General features: G+C 50.7%; 1 protein-coding gene across 5 annotated transcripts in view; it reads right to left on the bottom strand.

Moving 5' to 3' along the window:
• The window catches only part of Ddr (discoidin domain-containing receptor 2), a 608,941-nt gene that overhangs the window by 274,734 nt on the left and 311,660 nt on the right, over positions 1–22,547 (bottom strand). For 3 of the 5 annotated variants that reach the window (XM_089582432.1, XM_089582436.1, XM_089582437.1), the window contains exon 5: positions 17,153–17,201. The exons of 1 other annotated variant lie outside the window; for it this stretch is intronic. The gene's annotated coding sequence lies outside the window, so the exon portion shown is untranslated. Of the gene's footprint in view, positions 1–15,683; positions 15,705–17,152; positions 17,202–22,547 lie in introns of all 5 variants that reach the window. One more of the 5 variants, XM_089582433.1, reaches the window with a different exon arrangement.

The raw sequence follows: 22,547 nt of genomic DNA, 5'->3' as shown, positions 1-22,547 counted from the left end.
CGCCGCGCGCCCTGGAAGTTCTCGTCGCCTGTCGATATGTAGAGAGCGACGACAGGTGCAGCACACTCCATTCCCCTTCGGCGCATGAGCGTACACGACGAAGCCTACGGGCCGCTGGGAGCCGAGCTCACCATCGGCCGTGCATACGCATATGATGCATACGCATATGGCTTAAGTGCGATGAACCCCCGCCGGCCTCATTAATAAGGGGCGCACGCATAAGTGAGGACGTGATAGTGAGCTGCTGCGAGAGATCGAACTCTATGCTGTGCGCACTCGGACCGTGTTTTAGAGGCAGGCTTGATTTCTTTTTTTTTTCGTTGCTCCTCCCCGAGCCTAAGCATGCACGGATCTTCAGAGGCAGCCTGATCCTGCAGTTTCATGAACGCAGTTTTGTTCCCATACATAGAATGCTTTGTGTTTGGAGGAGTCCCAAAGAACCAAAGAAAAAAAAAATGTTTCATTTGCGCCCAACCCGAAATAGATAGACACAGTGAGGTCTTGTCTCCTCAAAGGGCACAGTGAGTTTCTTAATTTCTGGTTCCATGGCGTAGCGTCCAGCAAGATTTCTTTCATTTGCATAGAGTACACGCACGAGTGTTTTTCTCTTTTTTTGTTTCTCTCGTTGAGCCGTGCCCCTCGTTGAGCCGTGCGTGCGCAAGGAAGCAGGGCTTTAACCTGTTCTCGCTTTCTGCGTCGAAACTCTCTGCCGGCTCCCTGTATTCGCCTTGGGCGAAAACACGGTGGATGCAGTAGCGCGAGCTCTCTGCACTCTTTCTCAATGGGAGCAGTATATACAGTCAGCCGGCGTTTTGACGCCTGCGCGTGCGCACCATGGAAAGGTCTATGGCAAAAAGAACGCAGTCTGGGATATTTGACAAAACCACGGTGTGCCACTTCCCTAAGCGTCAGCTTCGTTCTCCCAAAAACGATACGAGCGGAAACGAACAAGCTTCAAGCCGCCCGCGATAATTTTGTTGCTACTCTGGTATCTCTGTCACGCCTTCGCACTTCAAAGCTGTCGCCGATGCTCCCTCCCTTCAAAGGGGCGCAAGTAACCGGAGCACGCAACGGCCGCAGAAGGAAAAGAGAGGAGGCGAGGAGTATGCGCATCCAGGTATATTTAGCAGTGCCCGCGCAGTATCGTTTGACTCGACTCCGATATATCATTCGCTCGCATGCAGGCAACTGCGAGGGCAGTTTGAAGCGCACGCGGCAAAGAAATTCCCCCGCAGTTCCCGGCGCACCGCGGGGCGCAGAGCCATTCCAAATGAGGAGGTCTCGGCTTCCGCGGTGAGTAAGTTAACGGCCTCCCGCGACCTCTTGATACGTTGCCAGGTAGGCGTACGAAGCCCAGTCGGTAGCGCGCGCGCATCGCGGCTGCCTGTATATCGCGCCGTGCATCTCGCCTCCCAAGGAGCTGAGGACGGAGGCGGGGGTGAGGGCGCTTTCCATCCAGCGTAGTCGCAGCACGCGGTCCCACTCACTCCGGCAGTCGCCGCCGCCGCCGCCGCCACGTGACGGCCGCCCATCACTGTCGGGGCTCGGCGCGCGAGATTTATGTCTCGCGCGCATCGCGACCGTGTTCATGAGTTGAAAATTACACCGCTATTTTTGTCGCCACTTCGCGCCTGCCGCCATAACTCAGAGCACTCCGTCTTCCCCGCTCACACCGATTGCAAATTCCTCGCCGCGCGCTCCCCCGCCTTATAGCGCGCGAGATGCTTCAGCTCGCCTCTGGCGCGTCGCTGCGGAGTCGCGCGTCCCGAGTTCCGAGCCGCGGCTCCTTTAGCGACGCTTCCCGGTGGACGCGCGGGAGCCCCGAGGCGCCTGTTTTGGCTACCGTCGGCGCGCCTGTGCCGCCTCGGAGGAGAACCGTAATGTTCCCCGCCGCCTTCGTAGGTGGCGGACAATGGAGAAGGCGCCCCGTTGTGCGCACCTTGGTTGTGTTCGCGGTATTTAGCCCGCACGGCTGCTTTCTCTCCTTTTTCTGGAGGTTGGGGCGGAGGACAAGCGCGCTACCGGCTTTCGCATCACGTCTAAGCAAAGGCCCACCACACGTGCGTGGCTTGCGCTTTTGTGTATACGTATACACTTTCGCCATGAACTGTGAAATATAGGACTGTCGTACAACAATTATAAGCGCGTTATTTTGTACTTGTGTGTGGGCGCATTTTTGCGCATGTGTGTGTGTGTGTGTGTGTGTGTGTGTGTGTGTGTGTGTGTGTGTGTGTGTGTGTGTGTGTGCGTGTGTGTGTGTGTGTGTGTGTGTGTGTGTGTGTGTGTGTGTGTGTGTGTGTGTGTGTGTGTGTGTGTGTGTGTGTTTAAATTTAGGCTCTTAATAGCTTTTGCCTCCCTCTACTGTACTCTCTCCTTCACTTCCTGGCTTTTCCCTTCGCTTTGCCTGCCCTCAAGCTCTTTCTGTATTATTTTCTCAAGCTTCCGCTCATGTGCCCGACATGAGTGTGCCACTTTTGACGGCTGGCACCTCATTTTTATTTTGTTTTTGCCGTTCTAAATCAAATCAAGTCATTACCATGGCCCTACGCGTGGAACAGAGCAAATTTGACCCACGTGAGAAATAAAATGGCATACTAACTGTGCCAGAGTATTTTTCAGAAAGGACGCGTATGTCGCACTAGGGCAATGCGGTGCCAGCGAGAAAGAAAAATTGCGGACGGCACTTAAGACTACTTACGTTCTTTGAATGCGAAAGCATTGCTTTTTATGTGTTTTTTGTTTTTGCCACTCCTTTGCGATGAGGCACGCACACACCAGCACACAGTCGTAAGGCAACGCATATATACTAGGTTCAACTAAGTTAAACAACGCGGTTTCGTGATCTGTGGGTTGCATGGCCACATCGCAATCTGAAAATATTTGGTTCAATTCCCAACACCCTCGCAAGGAATACTATTTTTCTTTGTCTCGTCACGTGGGCTTCGGGACGCCACTTTTTCTGGACGTCGGGTGTCGTTGCCTCTGTAAGCCATGCAATGCTTATTAATAAAGAAAAAAGTCAGTGACAAACAAGCGGCAGAGTTTACAACGACGCCCTAAAAGGAGCCGGCCTTCATTCAGTTGAAGAACTTCCAGTGCGGAAAGTCTACCGATTAATGCAGTGTTTGGCGGAATGGAAAGCGCAAATGCTAAGCGACGCTGAGAATCAACGAACTTCTAAGACAAGCACGACGACAGAGTACGTCACGGGGTGCTGCGCTTAGAACAGGCTTTGTTTACCGAAAAGTATGTCTGTTGTTGTTATTGTAACATGGCGCATTTCGCTTTCCAAACGCACGTACAAGCGTCTATTCGCCGACGATCCACCAAGTCCTCTACGTACATACGCGATAGGGGCGCGGTCGAATTTCGATGGAGGCGAAATTCTAGAGCCCCGTGTACTGTGCGATGTCAGAGCACGTTAAAGAACCCTAAGTGGTCGAAATTTCCGGAGCCCTCCACTACGGCGTCCCCCACAACCTGAGTCGCTTTGGGACGTTAAACCCCAATAAACCAAACCACAAACCAGAAGCGCGACCTGACAACTGTCTTCTAGTTTCAGGGCTACAGGTGAAAAATACCGTAGAAAATAACTAGCTCAACTCTCCCTTTTGCTTCAGATAACGAACAGCTCATTTCGAAGCTTTCATATGTGCGCATGTGTTTCCAGAACTCGCTTTCCTTCCGCGTCGTAAGAAGGGATGGAGAAAAATGGGCAGCCGCTAGTGAAGGACCTTCGCAATATGTGTGCCCACTGGAAACTTGTTTTTAGATTCAATACTATGGGAAGCGTTCTTGCTGCAGTAGCACATACACTGGATCGATCTTTAGTAAAAACAGGGCCACGCATTAGGGAAGAGGTAAAGAGGAAAAGGTGCACGGAAAAACATAAAAGCGAGAATAAAGCAGCGCCCACCACGTTCACGATGCTTGGATGAATGACCCGCTTTTAATAAGGCAGGTTACGGAATTAACGGCAGATGTAAAACTTCTAAAAAATAATGGCGCTATCGCGTACTGTCGATCCTAGTATCCTGGGTCAATCACCTTTGGGCGCTGGCATTGCTTCCTTAATTAAACGCACCGCTCAGGTAATGGCCTCAGGTGGTGCTCAGGCTCCTAGGGCTTCTTCGTAAACTTAGGATTCAATGTTCTGGCGGCACCATTTCTTTCTTATTGTTTTAATTTTCTGTTGCCGATGCAGTTTAAAGCAAAAAAAAAAAAACTAAAAGCGGCTCTATCACCAGCATTTTTGCGCACTGTTCCGAGACCATTATATTATGAAAACGTTTCACTGGCGTCGAAAATGATTTCTTAAGACGCTGCAGCTCAACGCACTTGGCTCTTTTACGTCGGTTTTGACGCATCCAGTAGGTTTCTGGAAACCTTTGGAAGTAGTTTGCAGGTTCCGGTCTCCTTTTCGTCGCGTCTGGGCGTTCGCGTTTGCAACACACCTATCGCGCCCACCAAAGATCCCGAAGTTGGTGCTTTTACAAACAAACGCGTCGTTTTCAAGGTTAGGCTAAACCTGCAAAGCCAAGAACAAAACAATTCTCACAGCTTTTTAGAGATGCTACGCACTTCCCTTTGAGTAGTCTCGCCACAGCACCACGTGTTACTGTTTCACACAGAATCATGCGTGTTGCGACAACGAGCAAGCAAGGATGCAAAAAAAAAAAAAAAACAGGCGAGAGATAAAACCATTCTTACTCGCTCTCGGCCCTTCTTACCGCTAAGAGCTCGGTTTAAGAGTGGAGTTTTCTAACTCCGTTGCCAAACGATTCTTCGAACTTTTTTGCCCTCATTTTAATGTTCTTAGTGTAGCATTACACGGGGCTTCCCATGCTTTTTAGCGGCAGCAAGTAAGCAGAAACGCCACTTTAGATCTTTTCCTCTCAACAGAGTTCTTGGGGTTCATTTGTGTGCACGCAGGTGATATTGCTGCGAGCGGAACCTAAAAAAGGAGACGACAGAACGTTCTAGGCGCACTAGGGCGTTATAAAGTAGAAGAAAATACAAACACTTCGATGGCATTTAGGGAGACCATAGTGGAGGCGTACTGTGAGGGAGAGGCTAAAACAGTGTGGGCGCCCTGAAAAAGTCAGTGCCGTTATGAAACGACTACTGCAGTCACCCGCAGATGTTGAAACACGACATCGCGTTGCTACACGAGTGCACACTATTCCAATATACAGTAGGTCGTGCACTATTCAGTATATGTCGAGACGGTGCCAGCAGCGCTGCCCAAAGGAAGGCCGTCAAATCTGCCGGCGGCCGCTTTTGTGATGGGGGTCTTTTGAGCATGGGCACCGCATCAACGCAGTTTGACTTGACCGCACAGTTTCTGCTCACTTATGCCCTTAGTGCTCGCCAAAAGGTTCTTATGGTCGCATCTTGCCACGTAACGAAGGAGGGCGTCCCGCACAAGGCACATAGCGCGTATAGAAGAAGATGCACGGGTCTACAGGGGGCTAGAATTAGTCATTTGCCGCGCTGCCAGGTGCTCGAATCGTTACTAGTGAAGATTTGTGAGGGAAAAAGCGCATCCGTTCCGGGACCATGTGTTACCCGCTCTCTCCTGTTATGTAAATGAGCACACTGGTACATGCTCTCGCCTGTCCAGCACCATGCAAGGAGAAAACAAAGCATGTTCATTGTTTCTCTACGTTCACGATCATTTAATCTGAGCCCAAGAGGCTGCCCGGCAACAGGGAGCTCGCGCACATAAGAAGGAAGTGTGGGGCAGCCAGTAGGGGGGGGGGGGGGGGGGGGGGGATAGCAGTGCGCCTTTCACGGTGCAGAACTGAGCGCGAGGCTGCTCGCGCAACGTTACGCTTCGCCGGGCTTTCAGGTGCACGCATGAATGGGATCCAAGAAAAATAACGAAGGTGCACTCAAGCAACGCGAAGAACGAGTGGGCGCCGGCTCCACTGTGACGTCGGGAAGAAAAAGAGCCGGTCAAAAGAAAAACGACAATATTCCGAGAGGTACATAAGAGGGAAGAGGTATACCAGCAAAGAGAAGACGGTGAAGAATCAGAGGGTCCCCAGCATTAGGCACCGCAGGACAGGAACTTTCGCAATATAAAACAAGAATGAAAAAGCCGCATCGAAGGCGGCGCATATGCGCGACCAACTGAGCGGGGTCCCGCAGAATGGTCCTGACAGAGCCGCTACAAATCCGCGCCGGGTCGGGCCCGCGACGCGTAGGCCCCCGAGGCATCGCACGTGCTGTCCCCCTTTCGCAGGCCTGTATATATATCTATATATATAGATGTATATACATACATGCACACGGCCCACTATTTTTTATTCTCTCTTTGTTTGCCACTCTTTTTCTTTCCGTGCCAGCCTGATATTTCAACTTTTAATTAAAGTGTCACTTCCAGCGGGCATCGTGCGAGCTTCTTTTCTTCCCTTCGGATCGCTCTCGTTTTCTTCCCGTTATCATATGCGTGCGCCACCTTCCTCTTGTCTCTTGGGCGCGTGCCGCTTCGCGCTACGCGGGGCGTGCAGTGTACGCGCGCTGCACCACACAGTGGGCCCCCCTCCTTCTTGGGACGTTATTTTTTCTTCCTTTGGGTTTTCTATTCCCTCCGCCCCCATATGTCCCCGAGCGTCGACGCAGGCACGCGTTTCCTTAGCGTTCGGCGTCTTTTATCTGGCGTGATGTGGCCGAGTACAAAACCCGCAGGAAGGCGAAGGTTGAGGTGGGGGGGGGGGGGGGGGGGGGGGTGCTGAATTCGGAGGTCGACACTGTCTGGTGGGTGGCCGCTGCACCTGAATGCAGTTGAGACCGCCCAACAGCCCTATCCTATCGTCCGGATCTGCGACGTAATTCGAACATTGGCCGCAGTGTCGTATGTTCCGAGACATAGCCTTCCGCTATTTAGCCGCGGGCCAAGCCAGCCTTTGATATTGATCGGTAAAGGACCGGTCCTCGTCTGGAATGGAATCGTTGTCGGCGACACAGTAGCCGCAGGGTCTCCTTGGTGCAGGAATTGACGCATGAAATTCATTTCATCACCGCAGACCCCTCCATCTGATCCTTTTAACTCTTCTTCTGCAAAATCGTTGCACAATTTCATATACGACTAGCTAAGAGCAAGTATTTATCTAGTGAATGCCTTCACCATTTAGTTTCTTATTAAGTTTTCACGTAAAACTGCATGCGTTCGCATGAGAAGGACGACTTTCTTCCCGTCCCTTTTTCCCTCATCAGAAAGGAGAAACTATGTACGGCCAGCATTTCTTTTTTTTTTTTTCAGCGTGCAATTTTTTCACCCTCCTTCTGATCTCACGAGGACAGTTGCACACCGCCTGTTTAAAATAAACACGTTGCGAGGATGCATCCACAAATATGACTGCTAGCCTACGCGTTACACGCTGGCTTCCCAGGTTGCTTGTCTTCCCAGTGCTCTTTCCATGGCTTTGTCCTCGGTCATGAACCTTTCGCATAGTACCTACACGTAACGACACGAACACCTCGTACTTATCAGCCTCACCTTGGCTACTGAATTGAATGCGTCCTGAATATAGCGTTCTCCGAAGCTACGTCAGTGTTCACAAGGGGCAGCTGCTGAAGGGACAGTCCCGCAGACGGAGAAGGCAGCCTCGTCGCCGACGGAGAACGGCGAGCAGGACGACGCGTGGTACGTGGCGTAAAAGGCGGCACGCTCTTTGGGCCCTGAATGGAAAGCGAGCCGCAGCGCCGGCATCAAATGCGCCGCCGCCTGTTCCTGAACCGCGGGTCGGCCGCGAGCAGCGCGCCTCTCAGGATTCCAAAAGCCGTGCGAGGAGCCGAGGCGCCTTTGGCCCAGCCGCCGCCGGGGCCACCGCGGCCGCACGCAGTCACCGATGCGACGCGTTTTTCTGACGTCTCACGGCGCAGCGCTTTTGTCGGGCTTAATCTTCGTGCGAACGTGGGAACAACTCATTTCGTTTTTGAGTTCCTTCCTTCGGCAGAGTTCGCCTTTCTGTGCGTATGACCTGGGGGAAAAATATCGATGTTCCTTTGTTAATAACATCTGGCGAAAGCGCGAATGATTTCCAATCTAAATTTTCTCGTTAACCTGTTGCTCGAGGAGACAAGTTATCACAGCCCGTGGGCGGAAGCCGAGGCAGTGAAACCGTTGTTTTCTTTCACGTTACGTCTCTTTTTTTGTGTGTGTGCGTGCGTGCGTGGTTGTGCATGTGAGACCGTCCACGGTGTAAGAGGAAAGCGAAGGAGAAGTTGATGGAGACCGGGACAATTTTTCTTGAAGAATAAAACGCTGTAATCTTCAAATGCGGTATTTTAGTATGCGATGAAATTGACCACTAGTTTCTTTTCCATTTTGGAATAGGATCAATACGCAGCACGAGCTTGACATCGACAGTCGACCCGTGAGTATAACCAGAGGTGACGGACGTTTGTCCAACGAAAAAAAAAAAAAACACATCCAAAACAAAGGAGCATCGCTCATACGCTCAAAAGACGTCATGGCGTTGGAGATTTCCAAATTAGTTGTTAGCGACACGACGGCAGAGCAAGTAGTGGTCGTAAGTGCTACAAAGTGCTTCATGCGTTCGTTTGTGTACTGTATTCGTTGCTTGGATCAAGTGAGCCTAGCCAGGAGGGCAAACTCGGCAACTGCAGTACCCTATGCTTACAGCCAACGCAAGGGAACGAGCGGATGGGGTGGCGGTGGGGAGGGGGGGGGGGGGGGGGGCAGACATCCTTCTTCCCCTCTGCCACTTCGCCTGAGAAACTCTCGCTGGCCCACGCTTGCATGCTGCAAACGATGCGGCAAACGTATTCCCCACAGACTGCCCAGAAGAGTACACACACTCTCTTCTGTGCGTCATGATACGAGCACGACGCAATGAAGTTCTTCACGTCTTGCTCTTCATTACACAATGACCGGGGCAGCAACGTCACGAGCGCCTCGACGCTTTCGGTCGGCGAGGACGACTGGCACTCTCGTTGAAACGCGCCGACAGGTGCTGAGCGCTGGGAAGACGGCTCGTCGATCCTCGGCATTCCTCACGAGCGCAACGCCGAGCGTCGCCGGCCGTGGCTAGGATGAAGAAAGGGCCAACAAGTAAAAGCAGCGGGGGCAGGCGCAAAACAACGAGCGGGGGAGAATTCGTGAGCGACCTGCTCTCGCTCGCTGACGAGCCGCCGCTGCTGTCGGGGGGGACCCGTTCGCAAAGGCGGGTGTCAGGGCCGGCTCTTTAACTGCGCCGTCGGCGGACAGCGGCGGCTCAAGCAAACACAGCTGCCGCGGCTCTGCGCCCGGACGTCTCGCGCTAGGGCCAGGGAGAGCGAAGCCTCTCAGCGAGAAGTCGTCTCGTCGACAAGAACCCCCTTCTGAGTTTGTTCGCTTTCCTGCCCCTCCCGCACCACCCCTGCCACGACACCCGCTCGGACGGCGTGGAGTGGCACGCGTCTTTGGCGCGAGGCATATACGCTGCTTGCTCTCTCCTTTGCCCTCGCCACGGAAAGGGGAAAGAAAAGGCCCTTGTGAGTGTGACGAGCGTATGCTTCAGTGGCTGTGCTTGTTTTCTCACGCCTAGCTCAGAGGCAGCCTCTCTTTCTGTAACTCCTGCTTCAGCTCTATGCGGGAGCGCTGGACATTTCCTGCAGTAGCTTACGGGAGGCTTTATCTGCGTGGAGATACTTAGCTTCGTACTAGTTGAGAGAAAAAAAAAGAGTCCAAAAAGCACGCTCTCTCAAGTGATCCGCGGTTAAAAAACGTGCCAGCAGTATTGCGTCGAAGTCTGAAAAAAAAAAAAAATTACGGGGTGGTTTCTGTTTCAATTAATACATACAAACAGTAGAAAGCTATGGAAACTTCCAGAATTTCTCCTCCATACTTTAATTATTTACGGAGTTAAACGAAATATAAGTTGAATCATTGCGAAGTAATGACTTCGGAACCACGGAGTAATGACCGCGACCCGCACAACTAATGATTATAGCTCATATTTCTAAAAAAAAAAAGAAATATATATAAACTGTGGTGTTTAATGTGTAGAACCGGCACACGGACTATTAGGACGCCATAATGAAGGGCTCCGAATTAATTTGGACCAATTGTGATTCTTTAACATGCCCTGGCATCTCACAGTACACGGGCGCCTTTTTTGCGTTTTGCCTTCGTAGAAAAACAGCCAACGCCGCTGGAATTGAACCCACGTCCTTCGTCTCGCTTCGAGCTGTGGGTAGGATATTAATATCAGATTTCCGAAGCCAGTGGTTGCCTGAAACGGGTCTATCATTGTTAAAAAGAAATCCTGAAACAAGCACTGCGCGCGAAAAATGCACCACCTTTCTCAACTGCGAAGCGTGTGTCAGACTCGCCACTGCACAAGAAAACGGCTGAGGTTATCGCCCTTCCTAGTCATGCTAGCAGCGAAAGGAAAAGGCACGCTAAAATCCAAAGCCGCAAGCTTCTCAGCGCGCTAGAACAGAGCGGTGCAGCGCGTCTCGGTAAAACGCCAATGCGGCCCGTCCTCGCCATCACTCATCAGGGCAAGCACACAAAGTAGCCGCGGAAAAGACGACACGAAAAAAAAAACAATAAACCGAAAAAAACGAAGAAAAGAAAAAAAGACTGGTGCCTGGGACGCCTTGCTCCTTCCTCTAAGGAGGACGAATCGCGGCCATAGTTCAAGCTCAGGGAGCCACCGCGTCCAGTCATATTTTCCTCTTTGCCCCAGGTGTGTCGTGTGTGCGAGCGGGAGGGCGAAGACGGCGCAGCCCGCATAGCGCGCGGACCGGCTGACGAGAGATCTACCAGCTGTGACACGGTCGTTCTTCAGCTCACCCTCCTCCGGCGTCCAGTCCGTGATTTATTTTGCATGTATTCTTCTTTCGTCCGGTTCGGCCAGGCGCCTTCGGCGTTTGCGGCGACGACGCGTCGCCATTCCAGAGGGGACGGCACCGACATAGCTTTAATAATGTACGAAGCGCAGTCTCGCTAGTGTAGATATATACCGCTACCTGGAGCTTGTGCAACGCTGGGGTCACCTCAGCGGATGCTTCGAGGAAACTCACACTAGCTGTCCGGGCGTGCGCTGCCCGGTGGTCGCTCTGTAGCGGTGTTACCTGTATGGTCGAATTACATATTCCACTCAGCTGCGCCCTTGGGTGCGTCGTGAGATGACCGAGTCAGTGTGTCTCGTGTTAATTGCCTCGAATGTTTTCGGGTTGTTCCACTGTTACCATAAATCACACGATGACGATCAAAGCCCGCCGATGACGCATGACCCAGTCGTTTCTTTCAAACTATGAAAGCGCGAACACTCAGTGTAGCCTTCGAAGGAAACAGGAAAAACGACAGAACTCAGGGCGTCGCAACAGGAACTGCGCGAAGGTATTCAAACGAATGGCACTTGGGTATGGAATTCTCACTGATAAAATCATCAAAATAAGGCCGTTAGGGGTAGGTTTATTGAAGTTTATTCAAGTTTCTGCACTTCGGAGTAAAAAAAAACAAACAAAAGAAAACAACTAAATCAGGTCGCAAACGCATGCGAGCGTCGTTAAAAAACTGCGAGATAGGAAACCTCGCTCAGTACTGAATGCCTCTTCTAACCCGCTGCAGTTCACCGGTATTTACCGGTGCGTCTTTGAGCATCGTTAACAACGGACGTTTCATTTGGGCACGCAGTGTGGGGGTGAAGGCAAGGAAGCGGTCAGTCGGCTCCGTCCTCGGGGTAAATGCTCAGAGCCTCGCTTTCGTACAAGCGACAGCGTCAGCTGCGGTGAGCGGTATAGGTCAGACGCTTTTGGAGAGAGGTGACAGCATAGCAGGCACGAGCGCGCGTTGCTCAGGAAACAAGATACGACTGGCGGAATGTCCCTTGCCGTTGCCAGGGAGCTTCAGTGTCGGGGATTCGTCAGAAGCCGGAAAGCCACGAGTGACCGCAATCATCTACATTAGCTCGAGAAACCGACTTCCTGCCTCCCTTGTGACGGCTGTGTCCACTTCCCGACTGACGCTTTCTTTACATTGCCAACAAAATAATAAAAAGAAAGGGGGAAGGCGAGGGGGAGATATGAACGAATGTTGCGTGGATGTCGCGCTTGCTCCAAGCTGGGCTTATTTTTCGTCTCTATAATATGGGGTTGCATTTCTCCGGAGTACACAACGATGATCGCAGAGAACATCTAGAGCAACGGCGTACCCTTGAATAAGTAACGCTGAGCCGCTTGTGACGCTCCCTCCTTGCTCGCACATCCTGTAGTTTAAACGTTTCCGCAGGGCTCGCCTCACCTACTTCCCAGCCACGTGTAAACAAACGAGCTCACCTGAGCGAGCGCCAGATTGTTATTTGCCGCCGCGCGCAGAGATAGGTTTCCATGTCCAGATCAAAAAACGTCATTCCAGGTAAAGTACGATTTCCTGGGCAACCCTCACTTGGCTTTATGGCCCTGCGTAACTCACGAACGTCCTCTGCGGATGCTTTCCTTCCTCTTCTCTGTACGCAATGAGCTCCGCCGAGCAGAGCATGCACACCGACGCGCTCCGACTCAACTGGGCAGTGCGATGTGGCAGAATGGCGCGATGAATGTTTAACAAGTTCCGCTGCCATGATTTAGGCGGTCGCCGCCGATGTCCCCGTGCATCAGCTGCGATATTCATGAACGGTGCGGCCGCGCAGTCACGACACGGGCCGGCCCCGTGCCATTCTTCTCAACAAATCAAGGAGGCCCGCGCGCACACGCGCGAGTTTGCCGGCACGCACGCACACATCCTGGTCCGCGGCGGCTGCGAGTGAGCGAGGACCCACCACTGAGACCCGGCGGGCCTCCGCCACGGCCCCTCCGCCCGGCTGACCGTTCATCGCCGCCGCGCACGTCGGCGCGCTCCCCGGCGATCCCCTCCGAGGGACGTAAATAAAGCCACGCCACGAACGGCCCGTTCCCAACCGCCAGCGCGCGCGCTCTGTGCGAGGCGACCTGGCTGCTCTGCTTATCCCCCGAGTGACACTCGACTGCGCGGGAACGACGGAGGAAAGCAAGAAATATGCCCGCGTCTTGGACGCCGGACGCGTTTCGACCTGCCAGAGGAGTCCGACAGCTCGATGGGGTAGTGGGGGATACATAATTTCCTTTTATTTCATTTTATTTTTGTGGGTGATGCGAGACCTGGGCGAATTCAGACCTGTTGAATGCCTTCAATCTACTTCACGCACCACTCTTGTTTGCATTTTTAGTTGTATGCAGTCTCGCCGAAAGGTACAAGGATATTATATATATATAAAAAAAGCCAAAGATATCGCGTGATAGGCCCCTTAGCATTGCACTGTTTTCAGTACAGCGAATTGCAGAGTGCGATGCAGCCTTGAGGAACAAGTGTGGTCAGGGTTGTTGGCGAGGCCAGTAAAAGCAGCGTTAAAAGACGGATGTCGACCTGGGCCCACAGGAGAATGGAATGTATCTTGTCGATTTCCACGAAATCGACGTCACGCTGCGGCGGTGCCAGTACTGGTCTAAGAAGGATCGGCGCGCGCGGAATCACGTTTTGCTCCGTTTCGTAAGCGGCTGGTCGGCCCTTTCAGAGATGTTCTCAGAGTTTTTGTAAAAATACATCTCACGAGGGCTGTCACATGGATGTTTGCACGATAGCAAGAATGAAGAACCGCTAAGTGCCGCTGCGCGAGTCTTTTGGTGCCAGCAATACACAGACAACATGAGAACAGCAACCACGCTGCAGTGGAACGCTTGCAGGACCATGACAGTGCACTTTTTATCTGGCACCGTGCCCGGTAAAGTTCATTTCCAGAAACTAGAAGTGCGCGTGTGAATACAAGGGGCTATTTGTTGATGAACGTCGCTGAGCGCACAAGACTGAAGGCCCATTTCAAGCGCGAAGAGATTTGCGCCTAATCTGCGCCTGTAATGAAGAAAATGAAAATTGTATCTGAGGAAAGTAAATTACGCAGTAACTTTCTCACGTATTTCGATGGACAGCCGTCAAAATTAGGGGGGGGGGGGGCACTTTTTTGACCTAAAGTGTCGTCACTGTTGTGTGGTTAAGATGTTAAGCTTCGCCTCTAAGACTGGAAAGCGACAGCGTCTTGCAACCCTACCAGGTAGTCCATAGAACGCCATCGCCCATTCTGTTCTACGCCTCGCCTCGCTCGTCGGTAAATTGGTTTTTGAGGAAAGGAAATGTATCTGTCTCTCATATTTCGGTGGACACCTAAACCTGGCCGGAAGGGAAGGAGGAGGATGGGAGTGACCGAAGACACCGTATTCACTAGACGCGCCTTTGTTCATTCCAAACCATCGAGCTGGCATGGCGAAGTGGATAGCATGCTCGTCTCGCACGGTATTTATATGGCCTGACTGACTAGGAAAGTTAATTAAACTAATTGGGTAATTAAGCAATTAACTAAGCTCAGTCCCACTTACTTAGAGCATCACTATACGATCCCTTCAATTGGTTGCATGGTTACTAGCCAAAGTACAATTGGCCCCGTTTGAAAATCGCGCACTGTGACGTCACGACCGTTTCGACCAATTGAAAAGCGTGACATTTCTGTGGACAACTGCTGCTTACAACGATGAGACATTAAAGGCTTCCGCCTTAAAAGGCAAAATGCCGGAGCATTATTAGTTAAACTTCAAGCGACAGTGGCGGAGAAACTTTTCTAGGCTGTTTTTTGGGCTAGCCGCATGGCAGTCGCTGGGTTTTGCTTGCCTGCAATGCTTAATGCGAAAAACTGCGCGTCTAGTTCCGTCGTTCGCCCGTTGCACAAGAATCTTCACCGCCCATACCAAATGTTTGAAATCTATCCAAAACGCGCCGTACATTTAGCTGTCCGCTTTTACATCGGATGGTTTCAAACACCAGACAGCGACCTCTTATCTCTGGTGTATCCCTTCACACAATCGTGAAACGAGACTCTTTGGATCACACGAGGTTGCCCCTATTGGCGGATAAGCGGGAGTTTATCCTGAAATTACAAAACAAGCGGGCTTCTGCCTAGGCTGACCCCAAAAGCAGTCATCTGTAGCTCCGCCATATTGGACGAATTGAGGCGCCTCCGCTTGGCCGTCAAAATCGCCTATCTGTTGGCAAGGAAACAGAAACTTAGTTTATAAGATAGAACTCTTTCAGTTTACTTAGCAGCGAAAGCGCCAAAGCTTCCTTTTTTGGGGGGCCACTGAATGCTAAGTTCAATTTCACAACGGGTCCAGCGCTGATTTGGCCGCTCCATTTCATGCCCCCAGTTGGTATTTGGCTGGAACACGTAGCTTTATTCTGTGTGGGTATTTTACTCTGCAGCCTTAAAATTGCAGCGAAAAGGCAAAAATAGACAGCTCTATTACAAGAGAGGGCCCGTTTCGCATTGATTCTCCGATGCAAAGTGTCGGCTCCAGAGGAGCAGAAGCCTTTCAGAAGATGGAATCTTCTCGTGGTCAGGACCAGCGCATTGCACGTTTCTCCCTTCCTTACCTTCACCCATCCTGTACTCATCTTTGATTGCCTGCCTCAACTATCGCATATTTTTCTTGACGCGATTTCATGTTTCCCCGAAAGGAAGGAAACTGAAGCGTTCTAACCTACCATGGTAGGTGGATAATAGCGGTAATAGGGAACAGCGGACCGGTGAGGGAAGAAATGAGGCCCTACAGATGGGCCTGTTGTTGCTTAAATGGTGCGCCTTTAAGCAGCCAATACTTACGAGTGTTTTTCGTTCACGTACCTGTTCACACCGTAAAAAAAGAAAAAAAAAGTTTGTCAAGAATATGCTGTAAACAGTTGCATAACAATGGAAATAAATTTTGCCATTCAGTGTCACGGTTCATTAGAGTATACGCATTATAACTGCCGGGGAGTAAATGTAAAACAAAATTAGTTTCGAAGATTAGCAAGTATAGCAAATGTCTCTGAAGCTAGATAACCACAGAATATTGCAAGTTGAGTGCAGCTATAATAATCGTATATTATTATGCTGCCAATTTGTGTAGCATTATCTATTACTAAAACCAGCACACAGACGTAACACGAAGACCTTTAAACGGGACCTCCGAATAAGTTGCCTCGACATAGTTACACCACGGAGCCTGCATTGAGCGTAGGCAGAGCCATAAGTAAGGCTTCTTTTTTTCTTTTTTACACTTACTTCCTTAAAATTTCCGCAGCCTTATCACCGAACACGCTGTGTCTCATATAATCCGGCAGTATTTATTTGGATATAGTGATGCTTCTGTTACGCATCCCCAGTACGGTTGTAACATTTGTCGTGTTATTTTTTGAGCCTCCTATACCCAGCACCTACTTTACTATATGATTATTCAGTGTGCCATGCTTCAGCGTGTTTGGACGGCAGAACGGAGGAACAGTATTTTTGAAATAAACGTAAACAGCGCACGAGCAACGGTGTTCCCGTAGTCGGGAATCAAAACTCCTCGATAGTGCGGAACTCAGAACGCGGAGCCGGCCCGAACCCTTGCCTGCTCGGACAGCATCACGGCTCTCGGGGGGCACCTCCCCACCCCGTTGAAACGGGCGTAGGTTTTTCGAACTTTTACGACCAGGCCAGGGCAGCTCGCTGTTTTCCTGGGCGTGACCAGCGTATAGCTCATCGTTCCGCAGTGACTGGTTTATGCGCTTGTGTGTTCGTACAGGCGATAATAACGACCTTTTAGCACCAACAAACATGGCGGAATAAAATATGCACTGGACCAAGGGCCCACGTTATTGCTAGCGTGCGCTTTATTTACTGCCTGTCCGTATCCCAGCTGGGACAAGGTCCCTGGAGGGAGTGCGCCATCGCTGCATGCATGGAGAACAAAAAAAAAAAAATTTCTTTTTTTTTTTTTTTTTACAGTAGCTATAAAGTATAGCAGCAGAGCTACAACTTGGACGTCATCCCGTATCATGAACGAACATTATTTCCCAAGCAGAGACAGCATGCAACGGTTCAAGTGAAATGTGACGTTACAGGTAAAGTAGATAAGGATGTACAAGTCAGGAAAATTTTTATAAGGTATCTGAGGGAGCTGTCAAAACACTGGGGCGCAAGAGGAAATGAAACACTGCTTTGGACTAGTCTTGTACGTCGGTCTTTTCGTTCTGCGACCTTATGTGTACGCCGACACGCAGACACGGATGCCAAGTGGGAACCGCAAAGAATCTCGTTTAGCTTACCGTATGGAGAAGAAACCGTGCACAGCGTGGCCGCTGACGTAGCGGCCACCTAGAAAACAGAAAAAAGAGAAAAAAAAATGCAGTTAGATTCGCGAATGCTGTAAGCAAGACGGCTGCATGCGGCTTTCATCTTCTCGTAACCTCCTCCTACTCTTCGCAACACTTAGCACCACCGAGCGAGGAGAGGCGGAGGACTTTGCGCGACAGTTACCGCCCCCATTTTTTGTTCTTCATCTTCTTACAGAAGCTCCTGTAGTAGCTGCAAAGGCTGAGTACTTCTTCTTCCTCCTCACCTTCTTCTTGTAGGCTCGCCTGAATAACACTATATCAGGTGTTTCAGGGAAGACTAAGTTATTCTCAAAAATAGGTTTCTTTTTTAAACTAAAAATATGGGTTTTCAGGCATAATACTACCAGTGTTAGCGGACACCAGAAAACCGGTGAATAGTTTTAAGTAGTAAGCTGGGTAACAAACTTTAATGGTTAACTTTTTAATTAGATATTTGTAGCCGATCGTTAGCAATAGCCATAGATTGCCTTGGCGCTGTGGCTCGACAAAATTTGGCTTTTTTGACTAGTTACGTGCGCTGGAAAGGTTGGTTTGCCTGCATGCTTTTTGAAAGCATTTTGGCGCGACGTAGCGAAAATTTGTTGGGCCACCGCACCGACGGAAACTGCGTTTTCGAAATTTTAAAGCTTATATGGATACTATTCACCCAGGGCTACACGCCTATCAATACATAAAGAGACTAACAGTAATAATAAAAGTTAACTATGAAATATTAGTTAACCAGCCAACTAGTCAGAACATCTTAGCTATGTTCCGATGCGCTACATCGCTGACAATGTTATGCCGAAAAAAGCGTCCTTCTAACTCAAAAGTCTATTTTTAAAAATTTCTGAACACCTTACGTGGAACACCCGGTATAGTACGATGCAACCTAAAAAAAAAAAGGAAAACAGGAGTCGGCAATAATGAACCATTGTTCCGCTGACCAATCATGGTAGATTAATTCGTTGACGAATCACAACAGTAAACGAAATCAGCTTTTTAACGTTTGGCTTGATTAAACAAGATGAGGTATCTAAATTCTTGCGTTTTTACTTTTGTCTCGCAGTGATGCCCTTGGTTAGGCCGGTATAAATAGCGTACTCTTCCAATGTGCTCGGACAGAAAACCGTTTCCGTGACGGACTAGCCCACCTTTCGTCTAACCTTTTTCTTCATGGGATCACCTAAGGAGCGCCATGGATTCTACTTCTTCCTTCTTCTAAATCTTCCTGTACTTCCAGGCCCTCGTAGATAGCATGGATAATCTACACTACAACCTACGCGGCCATTTAGGCAGCGTACGCTTACGAAGAAATGCGGTGCTCTTAGCAGCAGGCCAACCGTGGCCCACTGAAGCTGTCCTGCCAGGACAAAGATATCGTAAAGCGAAAACCACGAATGTGAACGCTGAATGCGTTCCTCTTTAAGAACTAGCTACAGGGGTGATCGTGAAGGAGCGGGATGGTTGGTTTATTGGTTCAACCATGCCGTGAGGAGAAGTCGCGTCAGCCCAAATTATATGGTGCATACGATTTTCTTCTCTTTCAGAAATGCGCAGTGCACTTTGGGGCTGGAAGCTACTTGACTCTTCTGCCGCTCTGACGATGTAAAGACAGAGATGGACAGTTTTCCCCACTATACATGGTTTCGCAATGCTACCAGAGAAACAGAAACCGAAAAGCATAGTTCAAAACTTCCTCGGGCTGCACGATTTAGAAGCGAAAAGCACGAGAACGCATGGTTTGACTCACGCAGTTTGTCGTTAACCAAAGGAAACAAACCGCTTAATGGGTCTGATCGGAAGGCTTCTATGGCCTGTTGATGTTCAGGCTCCGCGACTGCTGCATCACATTTTTTTACTACTGCTCAGACGCCGGATTCAATTGATGGATCGTTCTTGTCACGACAGTTAACAAAATAAAATGTCGCATGAAGTCAAGGTGTAGTGCTAAGTTTGTCCTCATTAAGATAGCCTTCTGCCTGTAGTAGCGATGGTGAAGAGAGAGCTCAAACGCACAGCCCGTTCGGAGAGGAGCAATACTGTCATTAATATGCATGTGACGTCCTGCTATGGCACTGGAATTCGTATTTTTATGCGACCAGTCATCTTGCACTTCCCTTGTTTACATAACTTTCTTTACATGATTTTCATGACTGAAGTAAAAGTAAATAAACGTACAAAATGACGATATCAGATGGCAGGCGTAGGCATGCTGAGAGTAGTTTTACAGCGTCGCGGCATGTGAAGCCGCAGTACGGGCCCTAAACGTGAGAAAGGAAGGGAGAATAGGTGTCCGCTACTTTGGTAGCAAATCTCGTACTGCCGCCGAAACTGGCAGCTCTTACTCCTCTACGTGGCATCGAGGTCGTCTTTTGTCAGAAAGTGTGCGCGCCGAGAAAAAGAAAGGCGGTAAAAAAAAGAAAACAAAAGTAGAATGACTGCAATAACAACAACAGCGCGAAGAAAGCCCGGGGAGCGAACGCTGTATTTCCGGGCAGTATTTCCGCGTCTCGGCTTCCTCGCGCGCAGCGTTGAGAGAGAGGAAGCGGGCGGGAGAAGGGGAAGGGAAGACGCGCTATTGAGTGGTGCTTCAGGGTAATGCAGTGCTGAGATTGGGAGCCAAGAGGCGGACGGACTGATTTGCGCCTCGTACAAATGTAATCCGAGAGTAAGAACGTGTGAAGAGGCGTCGCCGGAGAAGGCGGTGTGGGGAAGGCCCCGAAGGAAAAGCAAATGTAAGCAAACGCTCCTTCGAAGCGGAAAGGACGACCAAATGTTACGGCACAGGGGGGCGGGAAACGGCGGAGGAGATTGACTTTCGCACCGGAGAGCTAAAGGCGATGGAGCTGTGGGCCGCTGCCGCCCTGCGACAATTCCGGCCTTCCGTCGGCCCGGGAAGAAGAAGAAGCAGATAAGGAGAACGGGTCCAGGCGTGTGTGAGCGCGCGCACGGGCGCGTAATGTGTCGGTCCGGACCGGGGGCTTAAGTCGGACTCCCGGAACACGCACATCGCTGACGCCCGCCGCCGCCACCGATGAGTTCATCCGCCGCACCGAAAGTTGCCCGCGCTGCCGCTCTCTTCGGCGGCTCCTGGATCCGCGTCGTCGCATGAAGTCGCGCATTCGACGGCACTTTCCGCGGCTGAGCCGCCACCCCAACTCCCACTGTCTCCTGGGGATCTCGCCAGTCGTTTTGGAACCAATGGGCGAGGGATTTCCAGCGTGCGAGCGTGTCCCGGCCCGTGTCCGCGAGGAGATATGAAACCGGGCCTTACCGCCGTGTATTCTGCGCTCTGCGTTCGATCCCTGCGCTTCTTTCCTCGGTGGAGAACTCTACTATTGTGCCTCCACCTTTTGCTGTTTTACGCCTCTTACGGAAGGGAACCGCAGAGCGGGGCGATCCTGATTACACGGCTGCGTGAGCCCGCAATACGGGAGTGCTTTCGACGTCGTTGAGGTCTGCGGAATGAGAGCGAAGGAAGGCGCGTAAACTTGGGAGGAGAAAGTCAAAAGAAAAAAAAGATTGCTATCTATGGTTACTACGCACGCATACGGGCGTTTGCTGCGGTTATGCCGGGTTATGCACTTAACGTTTCTCGTTCCTTTTCCTTTCTTTTTCCCAGCGCAACGCGGCTGCTGCAGAAAAAACGAAGGGGGTTTTGCCCTGGTGGTTGGACTGTGAACTGAGATGTTGAAGTATAAACAGGAGCATGCTTTATACTGCACCTTCTACATCACGCGTCCAGAGACGCTCACGCAAAGTTTGAAACGGAACAGGCGGCACTTAGCAGCGAGCACTTCAAGTATACTGCCGATGAACAGGTGCGCCCTCAAACCCAATGATGACGCAAGAATGCCGCAAGGAATGACGGCATACGCAACCGTCTTTTATTCAGCTTTCTGATCCTTAACGCCACCCATACATGCATATGCGTTTCTCCAAAACCTGTCGAAGCATGCCTACGACCGCCTTTTCTATCCTACGCGCGGGAAACAAAAGGTTACTGCAGCACAAACGAAAATGTCGCTCTAATGCGCACGGTAAAAGCGAAGAGGCCGTTGGATGAATCTGACTTAACCTAACTTTGTTAGCAATGACTTCCGAAGTCTTCTCTTATTCTTGTTTGTTTTTTTCTTTTGCTTCCTTTCACAAGATTAGTTCTCGTAATTTGGAATTTTTTTGTCGCTAAGTGTCGTGCGCCCATGTCCTGAGAGTAGTCAGGCGAAGATGCGAAGTGATGAAAGAATAAGCGCATTAAAACAGTAGCAACCAAACGAAACATCAGAGCGAGCTATTCATTAGGCCAGTGCCACAGCAACGAAGACAAGTCATATGGCAATAGAGAAGCTCTACACGACAGTGAAAGAGACCGCAGCTCGCAGTAAAAAAAATAAAAGTTTTTAAAATAAATATTTATGCTTACAGACGAAGTTCTTCCTCAGTAAATGAGAATATATTTGCGTTCGGTTCAGACCACGCAAGACACCTACAGCGAGCTAACATTTTCATAGGAAATAAAACGTTCTCTCGCCGATTTTTCAGGCAACAGTTTCCCATGTCGACCTTCCTTCATTTTCTGCATCCATTTCGCATTCACATTTCATTCCCCCCCCCCCCCCCCCCCCTTCCAATTTTCTGGCAGAGCCACAGTGCCTTCCATACCTTACGCTGCACATGTTACACAAAATTGATTTTTGATACAACTTTCACTATAGTGTTGAGAAATCCACGGAAGGCTTGCAACACACAGGAGACCAGGTTTTTTTTTTCGAGAGGAAATATTGCTAAAAGTTGCAGCCACGCGAATAAGCGCCCGCAGACCTGTCGATTGCGAAAGTACCTATCAAGCGTCGATAGGCAGGAACGAGATATGGGTAGGAGCCTAGGAGGGCAGTGTGGGTAGCGAAAAAGAGGGGGGAGCGGGGAAATGGAAGGAAGGAAAACTGGTTAAAAAAAATGCTTCCCAAGCCGAGTCCAACGCTTAAGACGCCGACAGCTATGATGTCCCGACCGGAAGCGGCGCCGGAAGTCGGTGCAGCCCTGGTATGACGTCGCCGGCAACGCAACGACGCCGGCGCTTCGCCCACACGCTGGCGGTTCAGGGTGGCGCAAGAATTGACGTCCGGGGAGGACGGGGGCTGCGGCGGCGCCCGTTACGTGCTTCGCAGTCGAGGGAGGGAATTCTATTTCCGGCCGAGTTCGTAATTATGACGAGACAGGCTCGGGGGGTTTTATCTGGCATCCGGCGGCTTCTAATGTCATTGTCACTGGCGAGCACCGCGGTCCACGCGGCGGCTTCGCATACGCGAACGCGGCGCGGAAAGCTCGAGGCGACAGCAGTACG

The sequence above is a fragment of the Amblyomma mixtum genome, chromosome 3 (genome assembly GCF_055824585.1).
Source record: "Amblyomma mixtum isolate Tamu chromosome 3, ASM5582458v1, whole genome shotgun sequence".
Classification (NCBI taxonomy): Eukaryota; Metazoa; Arthropoda; class Arachnida; order Ixodida; family Ixodidae; genus Amblyomma; species Amblyomma mixtum.
Note: the sequence above shows the minus strand (reverse complement) of the source record. Positions and strands in the feature narration are given on the sequence as shown.